General features: G+C 41.0%; 1 protein-coding gene across 2 annotated transcripts in view; it reads right to left on the minus strand.

Annotated features, from left to right (window-relative positions):
• The window catches only part of adcy7 (adenylate cyclase 7), a 63,438-nt gene extending 53,973 nt beyond the window's left edge, over positions 1 to 9,465 (minus strand). For both annotated transcript variants that reach the window (XM_026173910.2, XM_026173890.2), the window contains exon 1: positions 9,327 to 9,465. The gene's annotated coding sequence lies outside the window, so the exon portion shown is untranslated. The remainder of the gene's footprint in view (positions 1 to 9,326) is intronic.
• Between the last annotated feature and the right edge of the window lie 1,047 nt (positions 9,466 to 10,512).

The following is a 10,512-nucleotide window of genomic DNA, read 5'->3' on the forward strand; positions in this document are numbered from 1 at the left end:
AGTCATGAAATGGGCAGCAAGGGCAAGGAATGGAAACAGAGTGGGACTAGAAACAAGTGGGTGTAATAATGATGACTAAAAAGCAAAGACAACCATATTAGGATTTCTCATCCTCTTGCTCTTCAAACAGCCAGCTGTTGCTCTAGCTATACTTAAGAGGTAAAGTCATAGTTTGTCTAAAACATTTCTTTGGTCACAGAGTCGAAAGAACTGCAGGATAAAATGCAATCACATCGAGCAATAACTGATTAAATCAGATGTGGACGTTGCCCTGAAATAAGATTTTGAAAAAAAAAAAATTCATACCAGAAGTTAAACTTTTACCACCATTTCTGCTGTTGCAAAAGTCTCAGAGTTAAATTCAGGATCCTTTGTGTGCCATGTCTCTCTCTTATAATGTATGCAGTAAAGTCTGAAGAAGTTTCTTAAGTGACAAACCTGTCCTGGATGTTTCTTCCTAAAAATACACGGCTCCAAATATCACGGGCTCCTTCTTTTAACTTGAGTATGTGGAAAGCCACAGGTTATCGGGTTTTGTGCTTCGCAGGTCGTCTTAACATTTCTTTCCCTAAGTGATTATGAAGATTTCTTTTACTTAACCTTAATAGCACTGATTTGAAACCGTGATTGTATGTCTGCGTGAATTGAAAGTTCCTGTAATGACCCTGTTTACCATCTTCAAGTAATTTTTCAAACCACAAATTATTATTTCTGCTTCACACTATGATGAAATTCAAAACACACACAGTAGCACTCTACTACCCTACCATGAAATGTAATTCAGAGACGCCACAGATCAAAATTTAGTGCAATTAAAAAGGCACCTCAACATTTTTTGAACATACGAAAGATTGAATTTCCTTTGTGTCCAAACTGACAGAAAATTAGAAAAAGTGACATGTAAACATGCCTCTAATGTACCCTGAATGTCACACCGCCAGACAAAATTTTACAAAGAGCTTGGTAGAATTGTGAAATATTTCTGACCACTTTGACAGCAACTATTTTCTACAAAAGTGCCGCATAAACAGAGCTTAAAATTCTTGACTGTCAGTTGTTTTCTATCTTGAGCTGTTCTTGATGCCCAGGAATATTTCTATTAACTTTAATTACACTCCTCCGCCTTCCACCACTACCGTGCGCCACCTTCAAAATGAGTTCCTACTAATCAAGCAATGCAGAAGCCCCCCAAATCCTGTTCCTTGAATTGTCATTTCAGGTTGGCTCCAAAGAAAAGTCAAGGATTAGTTATAGTTTGCATGATTTTGGAGCTTAGCACTTAGTACAGAATGCATAATCATTTGGACTCTTGTCTTTCAATCTACTAAAGTTTATAGTCTAAACTGTCACAGGAGTTGGGCAATAAAACCAAGTATTAGCCCAATGTTCTGTGAGCCATGATTCTGGTGACGTCAATGACATCAGCCTTTGAACCTTGGTTGACTTTAGAGACCCTGTCCCAGTGGCATCCTCATCCTTTTCATCCTATAGTTTCACAACATCTTGTTGGGAAAAGATTCTGGGAGAAACTGATTCAGAGACATCGCCAAACCAGACGTCATCTTCACCCTACTCTCCACGGACTCGTGTTTTTTTTAAGACCAAGATGAGATTAGGTTGACTTTAAATATATGGAACAAGTGCAAGCAGTGTGAAAACAATCCGGAGAGCTTGGTGGTTCTGGCGCTCGACAGTAAGTGGCCTGATTCACTGACCGATGTTTTTGCTCTGTTTTTATAGCTGTGTTTACATCCATGCTTTAAACACTGAGCTGTCACGTGTCACTGAAAGCTTATTATCAAGGCACCATGTCAGAAGTATAGTTGAAATGATGTTTAAAGCTAAGATCAGACCACAGGGTACCCTTCTGTAGCAATGGTTTTTGTTAAATTAAAAAAAAAAAAATAGCTGTCTCTATTATTATGCAAGAAATAAAATCGCACAAGAGAGGATAAAGCAAACGAGCATTTACAGCATGCACGATGAAGACTGTGCCGAAAAAGGATTAGCTGTGATCCCTGGGTGAAAGCACTAGAGTCGAGAGTTAATGAGTCCGATTAGTCCCCACTGTGTGTTCGAGGATTAGCACACTGTCCACCTAGAGGAACCCTTCTCCTTTCGAGCCTGAAGGGGAGAGACAGCAGAGCGAGAGAGCCTGCTCCGAAGCAGATGAGAGAAAGCGAGATTGAAAAATGAGCGACGAAGAGAGAAAAGACAGGAAAGAGGGGAGAAATTGGAGAAATTATCAGTGCTGTAAGTGGCTAGAAGCATTTTAAGAACATGATGAGGTCTAATAACAACAGAAAATGCCTATTAGTAAGAAACACTGCCTGTGTGTGTGCGTGCGTGCTTAATGAGGACAAATCTGGATGGAATTTCTCTACTGAGACTGATAGGAAGGAAGTACTCAACAGTAAAGAGGGAAAATAGCTTTATCCTGACACACAACCCCATCTCAATACACTCAAAGAGATCAGACATGTACTTTAAAATGATTGTTCAAAAATGATGCTTCCTGAGATTTGGTGAGGGTTTTAATGTATTAGTATTTAAAAACTTTAAATATGTTCTTGTGCCATTCTGTGTTGCCAGCTCCCACTCTTGTTGGGAAAAAAAATGTGCTTTTTAAAAAAAAACAACAACAATATAGCCAAAAAGAGAAATAAGCATGCTGCCAAGCAAGAACGATACTGAAAGCAGCACAAAGAGACAGCTTGTGTTCCTCTCAGCTTCACAGATGGTGTCAACTCTAGTTCTTAAGAAAAACCTGTGAGAAGTCACATTGTGCATCCGGTGAAGGTTCCCCACATTTCCTGTCAAGGTCATTATCTTTGTCAAGCACAAACCAAGAGTATATGTTGCACATAGGTGTTAGCTCATTTATATATATATATATATATATATATATATATATAAAAAAAAAAACACCCAGCACGCCCCTGCGGGCGGTTTATCCTTCAAGCTCGGGTCCTCTACCAGAGGCCTGGGAGCTTGAGGGTCCTGCGCAGTATCTTAGCTGTTCCCAGGACTGCGCTCTTCTGGACAGAGATCTCCGATGTTGTTCCCGGGATCTGCTGGAGCCACTCGCCTAGCTTGGGAGTCACCGCACCTAGTGCTCCGATTACCACGGGGACCACCGTTACCTTCACCCTCCACATCCTCTCGAGCTCTTCTCTGAGCCCTTGGTATTTCTCCAGCTTCTCGTGTTCCTTCTTCCTGATATTGCTGTCATTCGGAACCGCTACATCGATCACTACGGCCGTCTTCTTCTGTTTGTCTACCACCACTATGTCCGGTTGGTTAGCCACCACCATTTTGTCCGTCTGTATCTGGAAGTCCCACAGGATCTTAGCTCGGTCATTCTCCACCACCCTTGGGGGCATCTCCCATTTTGACCTCGGGACTTCCAGGTTATACTCGGCACAGATGTTCCTGTACACTATGCCGGCCACTTGGTTATGGCGTTCCATGTATGCCTTGCCTGCTAGCATCTTGCACCCCGCTGTTATGTGCTGGATTGTTTCTGGGGCATCTTTACACAGCCTGCACCTGGGGTCTTGCCTGGTGTGATAGACCCCAGCCTCTATGGATCTTGTACTCAGAGCTTGTTCTTGTGCTGCCATGATTAGTGCCTCTGTGCTGTCTTTCAGTCCAGCTTTGTCCAGCCACTGGTAGGATTTCTGGATATCAGCCACCTCCTCTATCTGCCGGTGGTACATACCGTGCAGGGGCCTGTCCTTCCATGATGGTTCCTCGTCTCCCTCCTCTTTCTTGGGTTTCTGCTGCCTGAGGTATTCACTGAGCACTCGGTCAGTTGGGGCCATCTTCCCAATGTATTCTTGGATGTTCCTTGTCTCATCCTGGACTGTGGTGCTGACACTCACCAGTCCCCGGCCCCCTTCCTTCCGCTTAGCGTACAGCCTCAGGGTGCTGGACTTGGGGTGAAACCCTCCATGCATGGTCAGGAGCTTTCTTGTCTTTATGTCAGTGGCTTCTATCTCCTCCTTTGGCCAGCTTATTACCCCAGCAGGGTACCTGATCACGGGCAGGGCGTACGTGTTGATGGCCCGGATCTTGTTCTTACCATTCAGCTGACTCCTCAGGACTTGCCTGACCCTCTGCAGGTACTTGGTGGTTGCAGCCTTTCTAGCGGCCTCTTCATGGTTCCCATTTGCCTGCGGGATCCCCAGGTACTTGTAACTGTCCTCTATGTCTGCAATGTTGCCTTCTGGTAGTTCAATCCCCTCAGTTCTGACTACCTTCCCTCTCTTTGTTACCATCCGACTACACTTCTCCAGTCCGAACGACATTCCAATGTCATTGCTGTATAGCCTGGTAGTGTGGATCAGTGAATCGATGTCTCGTTCACTCTTGGCATACAGCTTGATGTCATCCATGTACAGGAGGTGGCTGACAACTGCTCCGTTCCGTAGTCGGTATCCGTAGCCAGTCTTGTTAATGATCTCACTGAGGGGGTTCAGGCCTATGCAGAACAGCAGTGGGGACAGAGCATCTCCTTGGTAGATCCCGCACTTGATGGTAACTTGTGCTATGGGCTTGGAGTTGGCCTCTAGTGTTGTACGCCACATCCCCATTGAGTTCCTGATGAAGGCTCTTAGGGTCCCATTGATCTTGTACAATTCTAGGCATTCCAGTATCCAGTATATATATATATATATATATATATATATATATATATATATATGCGTGCGTTTAGGTAAGCGACGCACAACTCAGCAAGATTCTCTTCAGCGCTGATGATAACGCTGTGTACCCGTTTCAAAACACAGGAGCGGTCAAATTAAACAGGGCACACTCATCTTCTTTCATTTGCTTAGAAGAGAAAGGCACCATTTACACTGCAAATGCCCATTTACATTTGCATTTAACATAAGTTTACATACCTATATTGAGTTATCTGTACTTTTTTTTTTCCTTCACAAACTGAGGCGTGTAGGTGTCCATACTGCTGCAGAACACTTATGCAATTTAATTCGGTGGTTTCCAATGTTTGCAGCAAAAAAAACCAAACAGGTCATCTGACTGAAGTTATATTTACACCAAAGGTGAAGTGAAACTCACACAAATATAGCCTGAGAAGTGTTTTTGGAAACCAACACAGAAGGGTTATAATGGATAGCTGGAATGAAGTTACAGTAACGTATTTTATCAAGCCCTAAAATTACTCTTCTCCCCAAGCCCTCTGCTTTATTACTCTGTCCATATAGGCCGTCATTCAGCTCAAATGACAAAAACAAGATTCTGTAGCTGTTGTTAACGTCTGGAGTAGGGCTATGCCATGTCATATTGTCTGCAATTAAACATTATTAATAAATGTCAAATCGAAACATCACTGCTACCGTGAAACCACGTGTTTAAATTCCACAGTGTGCTCAACAATGACACAAGCCTGGGCAAGTTTGAAGGCAAGAGCCGTGCGTCAGCCTCCGAGGACGATTTAGCAAAACCCGAGCTACTTCAACAGCTTCCAACAAAACAAAATACTTTACATAATATACAGGAAAACTGTTTCCACTAAAGATTGAACACAGCTGGTGATGTGCGAAACAAATATAAACAAATGACTCCACCAGGTGTCGCTGGCTGCTCTCCATTATGACAGGAAGAGCAAAGGTGGATAGAAATTAAGGATGTGGTTACATGGTGGAAAAGCTACCTCGGCCCAGGTGGTTAAAAAGCTCGATCCTAAATGTAACATTTCAGGTAGAAAATATTTTTTGATAACAGTGTTGAAGCTTGCTACCGCTCTCTGTAAGCTACAAGGATCAATGAAAAGATACTGTCAGTAATATCATTATCGCAAATTTTCTTGAAATCTTGTGATATCATTTTGCGGCTATACTGCCCATCCTTTGCTTGGAGACCAGACAGACTCAGGTATCCGCTAACCAGGGTTGTCACGATACTTGAATTTCAAAACTCGATACTGATACCGAGGAAAATACTTGATACCCGATACCATCTTTGATATCCATGGGGACATAGTGTGTTTTGGACACATAACTGTGTTTTCCTGTCAAATGGACACTGTCTGGTGACATTTGTTGCCTACCTTCTATATTAATGTTATAGCTTTATTACTCAACCATAGCTGCAAGCCACTACCTTACTGATAACAGACAGACAGTGTGGCTAACGGATAATTGCTAATAGTGTTTCATAGTATTATCATCAAATTTTACAGTGGAGTTAGTAATTGGCCATAGCTTAATGAGATAAACACCAAACCAAAGGATGCAAATTTGAATAAATTTGATTACGTTAGCCTACAAAATGACCTGATTCATTTTACTCCAATGCATTAACATTTTTACTAAGGATGCATGACAGTGCAGACTATGAATACATAACATGAAAAATAATGGTTGTCAACAAACCCCACTGATGAAGACATGCTAGCACTGAAACCACACACTGGGAACTGCTGTCTTATACTAGCGACATGGTCAGCTGAGGCTCCACGCGAGAGGGCGAAGAAACACAAAACAACTGAACTACCAGTTATTATCATCACAAAGCAGACCCTGGTGTCATTCCCCACAATCTGTTTTGTTATAGTTTGGGATTTTTTTGTGCGCACTCACAGCTAAACCCTGTTTGGGTGCATCAAACTGTAAAATCAATCTGCAAAATTACAACACAGTTTTCATCGTGTCAAAATTACATACATCATACCATCACAAAGGATAACTGCACACCAGTGGCCAATGCTAATGTATAGGTTACGATTTAGATTACAGCTTTTCTGTCAACGGGTTAGGGTTATTTAGGGAATTGCAGTAACGCATTCACCTGCTGAGCCATGACCAAGAATTTAACACCACTGCCACTGCATAGACTAACCCCTCCATTACATTAAAACACATGAGCTCCATACGTCAAAGCAATGATTTCTCTTGCTTGCAGATATTTTACACTGACCATTATACATGGTAGTCTCACCATTTTAGGCTTCAATGTTTTTCACTGCCTAGATTAAATTAAAACAAAGTGATGTCATTAAAAATAACAGCAAGTGGTCAATCCATAAGCCGCCTGTACTTATGAGAATTGGAAAAGGGATCAGATTAGTAATCAAGCAAGTGATACACAGCCGCCCCACAGAAGCTATGTCTCTTATCCCGATGGAGTCAGTAACAGTGAGTAGGCTCAAACAAGCAGAAACATGAGAATTAGCCTATCCATGTACCCAGAATATGATAGCAGGAATGCACATGTCATTCGGTTCTTGGGTTTACACATCATCACAGCGTAAACAAAAAAAAAGCTTTTAAGCCATGTAAAGAGTTTATCACCAGAACAGCTTTGTAGAGAAGAAACACAAAGCCAATTGGTGTTTTCAGAAGTCACTTGTACAGCTACACAATCTCTTCCTGGCTCTTAGGAGAAGTAATATGGCCTTCATCCACAGTTTAAACTACCTGCCGATGCCAAGAAATGACTTCGCTGCAGCTTCACTTTACGGAAAGTAACAGCTGAGGAAGTGCAACATTAAATACTCAGATGTGATGGAGTTTACATATCATTTCTCAAACTATTTGCAATAAATTATCACAAAGACCGATTTCAAGTGAAGCCATATATTGCGAGTTGTGTATGTAAGCTGTTCAGCTGATGTCTAATCTTCTATTCAGACCAAAGCAAGCGAGTGGACTGTGTGCACATAAACAGATTTGCCTGAAAAGCTATACATCAGCCGACCATTATAATCCCTTAAAACTATGTCCTGTATGTTCTGCTTTCAGAGATCACATCACCTATGCTGTAACATTACATTCAGGCAAAATTATGCACACTGCTGGCTCAATAAATACATGGGCTGACAATGTGCGGTTGCTTTCTATTTAGGAAACAGACTGAACTTCACAACAACAAAAATAGCTCTTAATATGTCTAACTTTAAGATAATAATAAAACTACCTCACACTCACTGTGATGCACCCAAATAATACACGGACCATTTCCTGCAAAAATAAAGAAGCCCCCGGGAAAACTGTTGTCAGTGAGATATAGGAATCAACGTTTTTCTGTATTGTGAATATATTATTAAAATCAATTTAAGGTCATTTTAAATCCACTTAAATGAAATCTGAGCTCATAGATGGATATCTAAAAAAATGGACAAACACTGTGTGAGAAGTTAAAATATTATTAAAATCGGATGGTTAGTTATTTTGATTTCATTAAAAATGACTCATGCTGCTTTCTCTGGGATCTCGCAGCACAGCTCCACAACTGTTGTTTTAATGACCACTAATTAAAAAGTGCAGATAACGTCATTTAATATTAGATCATTTTAAACTGATTTGTAAATAAATCAAATTCAATTTCGATTTTAAACTCAAACAGTAAAGCGCCTTCTGAAGCACGCACTGTGTTGTGCTCCAGTTACTAAAGGACTAAAGCCAGTTTCACTCTGAAATGAGTATACAGGCACTGACGGGGGCACTATTCGTGGTAGAAACGGGGACCATATGTTGTAGGAAGAGATTTGAAGAGATAAAACTATTTTAAATCAGCAACATCCAGCCTGCCAAAAAGCAACTTACTTATTAAAAACAATTTTACCTTCCCTAAAATGCCCTTGTTGGTTTGAAGAACACCAGAGCACGGAGAAAAGACATCACAGGATCACTGGTAGAGTTTAATCCATGCCGAAGTAAATAAACTGGTTATATTTGGATGGGTGCGCTCAATAAATGAGTGAGAAACACTACCAGTCATTACCCGGTGACATACAAGGAGATACACATTTGACACAAACGCATGGCAGACCGAAAGCCCGTTTAGAACAAGGGATAAATCCACTTTCTGATTTCTCACAGTTTCAGACAGTTTCTCCACCTACAACTCGAACAAACTCGCACTAAATATGTGACAAAGAGGATTTCAATATTAACATTTGAAGCTCTAACTCTCAAAGGCAGGTCGCTTAGATCGAGTCAGGAGTGAGTAGCTTCATTTCCGAAACACACCAATTCAACTTCTTGCAGTCTGGATGACAAGAGCAGGCAGGTAAAAATGCGTCAAGGAAAATCGATGCGGAGATCAAGAAAAGTGTCATTTTATTTAACTTTAGACTTCGACAAATTTACACACACACATATATATATATATAAACCTCGACTTAAATGAAAAGGTGTTGCCAGAGATGGAAAGTTTTCCGCTGAGACATCCTTGTGTTAACCGTTTTCCCCCCGTGCAACCAGTTACCCTTCTCTTGAGCATGCAGGTGTTAATGTGTCAGGAAGGGTCGTTTTTGTTTTGTTTAGTTTTTTAAATCAAACAAGAGTTTAGCATCTTACCTGAGAGACTTAAAGGTCTTCCGGGAAATAAATCGTACATAAACGAACCGGTAAGTGCTCATTGAGTGCGTGGTCCCCGTGCGCCTCTTCTCTACTCTTCAATTGCCCGTGCGCGCGTTGCGCCAAGCGAGCACGCCCCTCCTCCATCACTGTCACACACCAGGGGCGTTAACCAGACTTTTTTCAACATTGGGCAAAGATGGGAGCCCGGTTAAATATAGTATAGAAAGCATTGGCTACTATTTTGAGGCTCATGCAGGAGAGTCCTATGAACTAAGAGAGATGTATTGTGTGAAGAGTAGTTTTGCACAAGAGTTTAAAACTATTTTTGCTTACGGTGGCTGCAATTATCTTTGATGTTAACTTAATATCTGTACTGCATTTATATTTCTGTCATCGTACTTATTGAGAACACTAGAAACGTCTGTGCAGTTTTGTTAAAACCACCATAAAAACGTCTTTCAAGACTGTAATTTCAAACTTGCACAGAATGCAATGCTGGTTAGCGTAGTTGCCTACAATAAAACCTTTTGGTAAGATGCTGCCACCTTGTGGTTTAAGTTTTCAATACATTTTTAGTAGGGTTTATACATTTTAAAGCTTTAATCACTGAAACAATGTGGAGTATGAGTTACATACAATATTTGCATGCAAAATAAAAGAATTTCAGTCAAATACAGGAGTATTTGCACCACTGGTTCATTTCATGCTCTTGGAGACTTTCAGATGAGCTCCCCTCTGGAGATGTCCCTCTCACACCCCAACACAATGCTGCTTTTCATTTTAAGTGACCTTACAATTATTTAATTTAGTCAACAAAGAGACAGACAATTCAAAATAAAAGTCAAAGGCAGACCAGAAACTTGTCTCAACATATGGTTTAATGATATGGTTTTTATTGCATGGATTGTAATAGCTGCAGAAAAACATTTCAAATGAGTACAGTTGGGGTCAAAGCTTTCCTGCTGTGAAGAAACATGGTCAGTGGACATTCAGATGGCACAACTTGATTCACCTTTCTCCTTGTCTGTCGACCACAAGACCAGCGCTGTTATACTGCATTTTTTTAAACCTCAGCTGTAGTACTTGAGGATGAGTGAGGTGTTGGAAGGGTAGTGGAACTAGGTTTTTTTTGTGGGTTTTTTTGTGTGTTTTTTTTTTTTAATAATTCAACACCAAATAACAG

The sequence above is a fragment of the Astatotilapia calliptera genome, chromosome 1, assembly GCF_964374335.1.
Source record: "Astatotilapia calliptera chromosome 1, fAstCal68.1, whole genome shotgun sequence".
Lineage (NCBI taxonomy): Eukaryota > Metazoa > Chordata > Actinopteri > Cichliformes > Cichlidae > Astatotilapia > Astatotilapia calliptera.